General features: G+C 38.7%; 4 non-coding genes and 1 pseudogene across 4 annotated transcripts; all 5 read right to left on the bottom strand.

Annotated features, from left to right (window-relative positions):
- Positions 1-7,777: 7,777 nt before the first annotated feature.
- On the bottom strand, positions 7,778-7,941 carry LOC135043742 (U1 spliceosomal RNA). Its single transcript, XR_010236556.1, has one exon. It is a non-coding gene; the product is annotated as a U1 spliceosomal RNA (small nuclear RNA).
- Positions 7,942-8,584: 643 nt separating this feature from the next.
- Positions 8,585-8,747, bottom strand: LOC135043737 (U1 spliceosomal RNA). The gene has a single exon (XR_010236554.1). It is a non-coding gene; the product is annotated as a U1 spliceosomal RNA (small nuclear RNA).
- A 152-nt stretch (positions 8,748-8,899) lies between these two features.
- LOC135043730 (U1 spliceosomal RNA) lies at positions 8,900-9,063 on the bottom strand. Its single transcript, XR_010236548.1, has one exon. It is a non-coding gene; the product is annotated as a U1 spliceosomal RNA (small nuclear RNA).
- Positions 9,064-9,755: 692 nt separating this feature from the next.
- Positions 9,756-9,897, bottom strand: LOC135043740 (U1 spliceosomal RNA; annotated as a pseudogene).
- Positions 9,898-10,049: 152 nt separating this feature from the next.
- On the bottom strand, positions 10,050-10,213 carry LOC135043731 (U1 spliceosomal RNA). Its single transcript, XR_010236549.1, has one exon. It is a non-coding gene; the product is annotated as a U1 spliceosomal RNA (small nuclear RNA).
- Between the last annotated feature and the right edge of the window lie 173 nt (positions 10,214-10,386).

Here is a 10,386-nt window from a genome sequence, read left to right as displayed (position 1 = left end):
CCTTACCTGTGTGATAATTAGATATCACCTTGTTTTCGCATTAAACAGACTTCCACATGAGAAAGCAGCAAGGATGCAGTGGCGTTAATGTTTCCTGGTGTCAACTTGTATTATTTCACGAGACATTGAAATGAGGATGCATCTTGCTACCTTTCCAATGAAGCAAGTTTAATTTAGTAATAGGTGAAAAACCATCCTTACAAAGGTGTTAATCAGAGACTTGGCTTTGTGGACACTTTTCAGAGAACAAATTTGTTAGCATAAAAATAAAGCCAGAAAATGAAGAGCTGTTTAATCACTCAATTGGATTTTTCTGCCAGCATATTTTTTTCTCTGCAAACCACTGCTAAATTGTGCTTCCTAGCTGTTTTTATAAAATCAATGAATCAAATCTAACTCTGATTACATCAGAGAAGGCCAGGTACCCTACACCATAAGAGGGGGTTTGAAATTTTGACTTGCCTACTTAAAGATCACCAAAATCTGATAACAAGGTCAATTACATCCCTGGGTGGGATTGAACCATCAACCTTTTAGTTAATAGCCGTACACACTAACTGATTGCGCCACAGAGACACTTTGCGAAAGTGCATACTGACAAAGGCTAATAAGCATTCATCTAAAACGTTTCCTAGAAAAACTTTAAAAAGTCAATAATCTGGAGAGTTTTTGTAAGATGTTTCTTCCATCAACCAACGAAGAAACACATTGGTACTTTCCCATGATGAGTGAGTGCTTCAGGATCTCTTGCACTTACATGTGCAGCAGAGTACAGCAATGGAAGCATGCTGGGCTCATAACCCAGAGGTAGGCAGATTGAAACTATCCTCTGCTGTATGCTTTTTTTTTTTATTAAAGTAATCCAAAACTGGGATTGATATTTTGGCTCTTTTATTTTTACTTAAAGTACAATAACTTTTACCATTTTAATTTGTTTTAATAGTATATTGACAGTATTGTTTTCTTTCAAAAATCAACTTAAATTTCTTTACCCTATTATTAAAATGGTAATTGACAAAAACAAACTACATTGTCACCAGAAGAGCAATACAAAATGTACAAGTGATATATTAAAATCATCTTTCCAGCTTGAATTTCAATGATGCATTGGGGCAACGATTTTGTGAGAAACATCTTCACCCTTAAATAAAGATTTTCTTAATTCCTTACCTGTGTGCTAATTAGATATCACCTTGTTTTCACATTAAACAGACTTCCACATGAGAAAGCAGCAAGGATGCAGTGGCGTTAATGTTTCCTGGTGTCAACTTGTATTATTTCAGTAGACATTGAAATGAGGATGCATCTTGCTGCCTTTCCAATGAAGCAAGTTTAATTTAGTAATAGGTGAAAAACCATCCCTACAAAGGTGTTAATCAGAGACTTGGCTTTGTGGACACTTTTCAGAGAACAAATTTGTTAGCATAAAAATAAAGCCAGAAAATGAAGAGCTGTTTAATCACTCAATTGGATTTTTTTTGCCAGCATATTTTTTTTCTCTGCAACCCACTGCTAAATTGTGCTTCCTAGCTGTTTTTTATAAAATCACTGAATCAAATCTAACTCTGATTACATCAGAGAAGGCCAGGTACCCTACACAATAAGAGGGGGTTTGAAATTTTGACTTGTCTACTTAAATATCACCAAAATCTGATCACAAGGTCAATTACGTTCCTGGGTGGGTGTGAACCACCAACCTTTTGGTTAATAGCCTTACACACTAACCAATTGCACCACAGAGACACTTTGCAAAAAGTACATACTGACAAAGGCTAATAAGCATTCATCAAGAACGTTTCCTAGAAAAACTTTAAAAAGTCAATAATCTGGAGAGTTTTTGTAAGATGTTTCTTCCATCAACCAATGAAGAAACACATTGGTACTTTCCCATGATGAGTGAGTGCTTCAGGATCTCTTGCACTTACATGTGCAGCAGAGTACTGCAATGGAAGCATGCTGGGCCCATAACCCAGAGATAGGCAGATTGAAACTATCCTTTGCTATATGCATTTTTTTTGTTAATTAAAGTAATCCAAAACTGGGATTGATATTTTTGCTCTTTTATTTTTACTTAAAGTACAATAACTTTTACCATTTTAATTTGTTTTAATAGTATATTGACAGTATTGTTTTCTTTCAAAAATCCACTTAATTTTCTTTACCCTATTATTAAAATGGTAATTGACAAAAACAAACTACATTGTCACCAGAAGAGCAATACAAAATGTACAAGTGATATATTAAAATCATCTTTCCAGCTTGAATTTCAATGATGCATTGGGGCAACGATTTTGTGAGAAACATCTTCACCCTTAAATAAAGATTTTCTTAATTCCTTACCTGTGTGCTAATTAGATATCACCTTGTTTTCACATTAAACAGACTTCCACATGAGAAAGCAGCAAGGGTGCAGTGGCGTTAATGTTTCCTGGTGTCAACTTGTATTATTTCAGTAGACATTGAAATGAGGATGCATCTTGCTGCCTTTCCAATGAAGCAAGTTTAATTTAGTAATAGGTGAAAAACCATCCCTACAAAGGTGTTAATCAGAGACTTGGCTTTGAGGACACTTTTCAGAGAACAAATTTGTTAGCATAAAAATAAAGCCAGAAAATGAAGAGCTGTTTAATCACTCAATTGGATTTTTTTGCCAGCATATTTCTTTTTCTCTGCAACCCACTGCTAAATTGTGCTTCCTAGCTGTTTTTTTATAAAATCACTGAATCAAATCTAACTCTGATTACATCAGAGAAGGCCAGGTACCCTACACAATAAGAGGGGGTTTGAAATTTTGACTTGTCTACTTAAAGATCACCAAAATCTGATCACAAGGTCAATTACGTCCCTGGGTGTGATTGAACCACCAACCTTTTGGTTAGTAGCTGTACACACTAACTGATTGCGCCACAGAGACACTTTGCAGAAGTAAATACTGACAAAGGCTAATAAGCATTCATCTAAAACGTTTCCTAGAAAAACTTTAAAAAGTCAATAATCTGGAGAGTTTTTGTAAGATGTTTCTTCCATCAACCAACAAATAAACACATTGGTACTTTCCCATGATGAGTGAGTGCTTCAGGATCTCTTGCACTTACATGTGCAGCAGAGTACTGCAATGGAAGCATGCTGGGCCCATAACCCAGAGGTAGGCAGATTGAAACTATCCTTTGCTATATGCATTTTTTTTTTGTTAATTAAAGTAATCCAAAACTGGGATTGATATTTTTGCTCTTTTATTTTTACTTAAAGTACAATAACTTTTACCATTTTAATTTGTTTTATTAGTATATTGACAGTATTGTTTTCTTTCAAAAATCCACTTAATTTTCTTTACCCTATTATTAAAATGGTAATTGACAAAAACAAACTACATTGTCACCAGAAGAGCAATACAAAATGTACAAGTGATATATTAAAATCATCTTTCCAGCTTGAATTTCAATGATGCATTGGGGCAACGATTTTGTGAGAAACATCTTCACCCTTAAATAAAGATTTTCTTAATTCCTTACCTGTGTGCTAATTAGATATCACCTTGTTTTCACATTAAACAGACTTCCACATGAGAAAGCAGCAAGGATGCAGTGGCGTTAATGTTTCCTGGTGTCAACCTGTATTATTTCAGTAGACATTGAAATGAGGATGCATCTTGCTACCTTTCCAATGAAGCAAGTTTAATTTAGTAATAGGTGAAAAACCATCAATACAAAGGTGTTAATCAGAGACTTGGCTTTGTGGACACTTTTCAGAGAACAAATTTGTTAGCATAAAAATAAAGCCAGAAAATGAAGAGCTGTTTAATCACTCAATTGGATTTTTTTGCCAGCATATTTCTTTTTCTCTGCAACCCACTGCTAAATTGTGCTTCCTAGCTGTTTTTATAAAATCACTGAATCAAATCTAACTCTGATTACATCAGAGAAGGCCAGGTACCCTACACCATAACAGGGGGTTTGAAATTTTGACTTGTCTACTTAAAGATCACCAAAATCTGATCATAAAGTCAATTACGTCCCTGGGTGTGATTGAACCACCAACCTTTTGGTTAGTAGCCGTACACACTAACTGATTGCGCCACAGAGACACTTTGCAGAAGTAAATACTGACAAAGGCTAATAAGCATTCATCTAAAACGTTTCCTAGAAAAACTTTAAAAAGTCAATAATCTGGAGAGTTTTTGTAAGATGTTTCTTCCATCAACCAACGAAGAAACACATTGGTACTTTCCCATGATGAGTGAGTGCTTCAGGATCTCTTGCACTTACATGTGCAGCAGAGTACAGCAATGGAAGCATGCTGGGCCCATAACCCAGAGGTAGGCAGATTGAAACTATCCTCTGCTATATGCATTTTTTTTTTTGTTAATTAAAGTAATCCAAAACTGGGATTGATATTTTGCCTCTTTTATTTTTACTTAAAGTACAATTTCTTTTACCATTTTAATTTGTTTTAATAGTATATTGACAGTATTGTTTTCTTTCAAAAATCCACTTAATTTTCTTTACCCTATTATTAAAATGGTAATTGACAAAAACAAACTACATTGTCACCAGAAGAGCAATACAAAATGTACAAGTGATATATTAAAATCATCTTTCCAGCTTGAATTTCAATGATGCATTGGGGCAACGATTTTGTGAGAAACATCTTCACCCTTAAATAAAGATTTTCTTAATTCCTTACCTGTGTGCTAATTAGATATCACCTTGTTTTCACATTAAACAGACTTCCACATGAGAAAGCAGCAAGGGTGCAGTGGCGTTAATGTTTCCTGGTGTCAACTTGTATTATTTCAGTAGACATTGAAATGAGGATGCATCTTGCTGCCTTTCCAATGAAGCAAGTTTAATTTAGTAATAGGTGAAAAACCATCCCTACAAAGGTGTTAATCAGAGACTTGGCTTTGAGGACACTTTTCAGTGAACAAATTTGTTAGCATAAAAATAAAGCCAGAAAATGAAGAGCTGTTTAATCACTCAATTGGATTTTTTTGCCAGCATATTTCTTTTTCTCTGCAACCCACTGCTAAATTGTGCTTCCTAGCTGTTTTTTATAAAATCACTGAATCAAATCTAACTCTGATTACATCAGAGAAGGCCAGGTACCCTACACAATAAGAGGGGGTTTGAAATTTTGACTTGTCTACTTAAAGATCACCAAAATCTGATCACAAGGTCAATTACGTCCCTGGGTGTGATTGAACCACCAACCTTTTGGTTAGTAGCTGTACACACTAACTGATTGCGCCACAGAGACACTTTGCAGAAGTAAATACTGACAAAGGCTAATAAGCATTCATCTAAAACGTTTCCTAGAAAAACTTTAAAAAGTCAATAATCTGGAGAGTTTTTGTAAGATGTTTCTTCCATCAACCAACAAATAAACACATTGGTACTTTCCCATGATGAGTGAGTGCTTCAGGATCTCTTGCACTTACATGTGCAGCAGAGTACTGCAATGGAAGCATGCTGGGCCCATAACCCAGAGGTAGGCAGATTGAAACTATCCTTTGCTATATGCATTTTTTTTTTGTTAATTAAAGTAATCCAAAACTGGGATTGATATTTTTGCTCTTTTATTTTTACTTAAAGTACAATAACTTTTACCATTTTAATTTGTTTTATTAGTATATTGACAGTATTGTTTTCTTTCAAAAATCCACTTAATTTTCTTTACCCTATTATTAAAATGGTAATTGACAAAAACAAACTACATTGTCACCAGAAGAGCAATACAAAATGTACAAGTGATATATTAAAATCATCTTTCCAGCTTGAATTTCAATGATGCATTGGGGCAACGATTTTGTGAGAAACATCTTCACCCTTAAATAAAGATTTTCTTAATTCCTTACCTGTGTGCTAATTAGATATCACCTTGTTTTCACATTAAACAGACTTCCACATGAGAAAGCAGCAAGGATGCAGTGGCGTTAATGTTTCCTGGTGTCAACCTGTATTATTTCAGTAGACATTGAAATGAGGATGCATCTTGCTACCTTTCCAATGAAGCAAGTTTAATTTAGTAATAGGTGAAAAACCATCAATACAAAGGTGTTAATCAGAGACTTGGCTTTGTGGACACTTTTCAGAGAACAAATTTGTTAGCATAAAAATAAAGCCAGAAAATGAAGAGCTGTTTAATCACTCAATTGGATTTTTTTGCCAGCATATTTCTTTTTCTCTGCAACCCACTGCTAAATTGTGCTTCCTAGCTGTTTTTATAAAATCACTGAATCAAATCTAACTCTGATTACATCAGAGAAGGCCAGGTACCCTACACCATAACAGGGGGTTTGAAATTTTGACTTGTCTACTTAAAGATCACCAAAATCTGATCACAAAGTCAATTACGTCCCTGGGTGTGATTGAACCACCAACCTTTTGGTTAGTAGCCGTACACACTAACTGATTGCGCCACAGAGACACTTTGCAGAAGTAAATACTGACAAAGGCTAATAAGCATTCATCTAAAACGTTTCCTAGAAAAACTTTAAAAAGTCAATAATCTGGAGAGTTTTTGTAAAATGTTTCTTCCATCAACCAACGAAGAAACACATTGGTACTTTCCCATGATGAGTGAGTGCTTCAGGATCTCTTGCACTTACATGTGCAGCAGAGTACAGCAATGGAAGCATGCTGGGCCCATAACCCAGAGGTAGGCAGATTGAAACTATCCTCTGCTATATGCATTTTTTTTTTTGTTAATTAAAGTAATCCAAAACTGGGATTGATATTTTGCCTCTTTTATTTTTACTTAAAGTACAATTTCTTTTACCATTTTAATTTGTTTTAATAGTATATTGACAGTATTGTTTTCTTTCAAAAATCCACTTAATTTTCTTTACCCTATTATTAAAATGGTAATTGACAAAAACAAACTACATTGTCACCAGAAGAGCAATACAAAATGTACAAGTGATATATTAAAGTCATCTTTCCAGCTTGAATTTCAATGATGCATTGGGGCAACGATTTTGTGAGAAACATCTTCACCCTTAAATAAAGATTTTCTTAATTCCTTACTTGTGTGCTAATTAGATATCACCTTGTTTTCACATTAAACAGACTTCCACATGAGAAAGCAGCAAGGATGCAGTGGCGTTAATGTTTCCTGGTGTCAACTTGTATTATTTCAGTAGACATTGAAATGAGGATGCATCTTGCTGCCTTTACAATGAAGCAAGTTTAATTTAGTAATATGTGAAAAACCATCCCTACAAAGGTGTTAATCAGAGACTTGGCTTTGTGGACACTTTTCAGAGAACAAATTTGTTAGCATAAAAATAAAGCCAGAAATGAAGAGCTGTTTAATCACTCAATTGGATTTTTTTGCCAGCATATTTCTTTTTCTCTGCAACCCACTGCTAAATTGTGCTTCCTAGCTGTTTTTATAAAATCACTGAATCAAATCTAACTCTGATTACATCAGAGAAGGCTAGGTACCCTACACAATAAGAGGGGGTTTGAAATTTTGACTTGTCTACTTAAATATCACCAAAATCTGATCACAAGGTCAATTACGTCCCTGGGTAGGATTTAACCACCAACCTTTTGGTTAATAGCCGTACACACTAACCAATTGCGCCACAGAGACACTTTGCAAAAAGTACATACTGACAAAGGCTAATAAGCATTCATCTAGAACGTTTCCTAGAAAAACTTTAAAAAGTCAAGTGAAGGAGATCCAACTGAGGCAGCACAAGGGAACTCTCGAAAGAGGAACAAGGCAAGAGGAAGATCTGAGACAAAGAAATCTGACTTTTACCAGAGCTGACCAGAGGAAAGCACAAACACAGTCCCCCTCTACCACAAATAATGCAGTCGAGTTTCCCACATTTGGGGAAATCACAGGGGTCAGCATACCCAGAATGCAATGAATGAACCTCACCCTGGGAGAACAATCTTCATGACCATGGTATCTCCTATGCAAAATAAGTATGATTTGGGATAGGGCTGGGGAGGGCCGCTGCTCAGGCACATCTCTGTCAAGTAAAGGAGATTCAACTGAGGCAGCACAAGGGAACTCTCATCTGGGGACAACAACTGCAGGGAGAACACATATTTTCAGATGAACATGGGAGGGCAGAAGGCTGCCTAATACTGAAGCACCCCCAAACAACAAACCAAATGCAACAACTAGTGCAAGCATTCCTGGGGGAAGGCCTGCAGCAGATGGATTTGCATATGATGTCATCCAAGCAGTGGGTCAAAGTTGGCTTCAACCCTCGTCTGCATATGAAAAGAAAAAAGGGATGTGCAGGGCATGGCGTCCTTTTGTGGCGCTTGGATGAACCCTCCTTCGGTGTGGGGCTCATGTTGGCTATGCCCCAGCCCCTGAAGCATTCAAGATGATTTCTTGCAGCAGCTGGGCACTGTAACAGCTCCAGAGTTGCTCTGTAAAGCATGTAAAAGGGTGTGGGCCCTGCAGCACTACCTGTAGTATGCATTGTGCGTTGGAAGGCACAAAGTAAGCAGACGGGAGAGGTCAGGATAGTGCGCAAGGGCATAGAAGGGAGCGGCTCAAGAAAAGAGAAGTGGAAACAGACAGCAAACTAGGCTGGAGAAAGACCTGAGACAAAGAGATCTGAATTATATGAGAGCCGACCAGAGGAAACACAAATTATGCAGTCAAGTGTCCCACATTTGGGGAAATCGCAGGAGCAGCACACCCAGAGTGCAATGGGTGAGCCTTGCCCTGGGAGAAGCACCTTCCTGATCATAGTATCTCACCTGGCAGGTAAATAGGAGTTGGGCTAGAGCTGGGGAGGGTCGCTGCTCGTGCACCCCCCTGTCAAGTGAAGGAGATCCAACTGAGGCAGCACAAGGGAACTCTCGAAAGAAGAACAAGGCTAGAGGAAGATCTGAGACAAAGAAATCTGACTTTTACCAGAGCTGACCAGAGGAAAGCACAAACACAGTCCCCCACTACCACAAATAATGCAGTCGAGTTTCCCACATTTGGGGAAATCACAGGGGTCAGCATACCCAGAATGCAATGAATGAAACTCACCCTGGGAGAACAATCTTCATGACCATGGTATCTCCTATGCAAAATAAGTATGATTTGGGATAGGGCTGGGGAGGGCCGCTGCTCAGGCACATCTCTGTCAAGTAAAGGAGATTCAACTGAGGCAGCACAAGGGAACTCTCATCTGGGGACAACAACTGCAGGGAGAACACATATTTTCAGATGAACATGGGAGGGCAGAAGGCTGCCTAATACTGAAGCACCCCCAAACAACAAACCAAATGCAACAACTAGTGCAAGCATTCCTGGGGGAAGGCCTGCAGCAGATTGATTTGCATATGGTAATGCCATCCAAGCAGTGGGTCAAAGTTGGCTTCAACCCTCGTCTGCATATGAAAAGAGAAAAGGGGCGTGCAGGGCATGGTGGCCTTTTGCGGCGCTTGGATGACCCCTAGTTCGCATTAAACACCTCCACCCTCCTTCGGTGTGGGGCTCATGTTGGCTATGCCCCAGCCCCTGAAGCATTCAAGCTGATTTCTTGCAGCAGCTGGGCACTGTAACAGCTCCAGAGCTGCTCTGTAAGGCAAGTAAAAGGGTGTGGGCCCTGCAGCACTACCTGTAGTTCGCATTGTGCGTTGGAAGGCACAAAGTAAGCAGATGGGAGAAGTCAGGATAGTGCGCAAGGGCATAGAAGGGAGCGGCTCAAGAAAAGAGAAGTGGAAACAGACAGCAAACTAGGCTGAAGAGAGACCTGAGACAAAGAGATCTGAATTATATGAGAGCCGACCAGGGGAAACACAAATTATGCAGTCAAGTTTCCCACATTTGGGGAAATCAAAGGGGCAGCACACCCAGAGTGCAATGGGTGAGGCTTGCCCTGGGAGAAGCACCTACATGATCATCGTATCTCACCTGGCAGGTAAGTAGGAGTTGGGCTAGAGCTGGGGAGGGTCGCTGCTCGGGCACCCCCCTGTCAAGTGAAGGAGATCCAACTGAGGCAGCACAAGGGAACTCTCGAAAGAAGAACAAGGCTAGAGGAAGATCTGAGACAAAGAAATCTGACTTTTACCAGAGCTGACCAGAGGAAAGCACAAACACAGTCCCCCACTACCACAAATAATGCAGTCGAGTTTCCCACATTTGGGGAAATCACAGGGGTCATCATACCCAGAATGCAATGAATGAACCTCACCCTGGGAGAACAATCTTCATGACCATGATATCTCCTATGCAAAATAAGTATGATTTGGGATAGGGCTGGGGAGGGCCGCTGCTCAGGCACATCTCTGTCAAGTAAAGGAGATTCAACTGAGGCAGCACAAGGGAACTCTCATCTGGGGACAACAACTGCAGGGAGAACACATATTTTCAGATGAACATGGGAGGGCAGAAGGCTGCCTAATACTGAAGCACCCC

This window comes from Pseudophryne corroboree, unplaced genomic scaffold (assembly GCF_028390025.1).
Source record: "Pseudophryne corroboree isolate aPseCor3 unplaced genomic scaffold, aPseCor3.hap2 scaffold_879, whole genome shotgun sequence".
Lineage (NCBI taxonomy): Eukaryota > Metazoa > Chordata > Amphibia > Anura > Myobatrachidae > Pseudophryne > Pseudophryne corroboree.
This window is presented reverse-complemented; position numbering and strand designations above follow the sequence as displayed.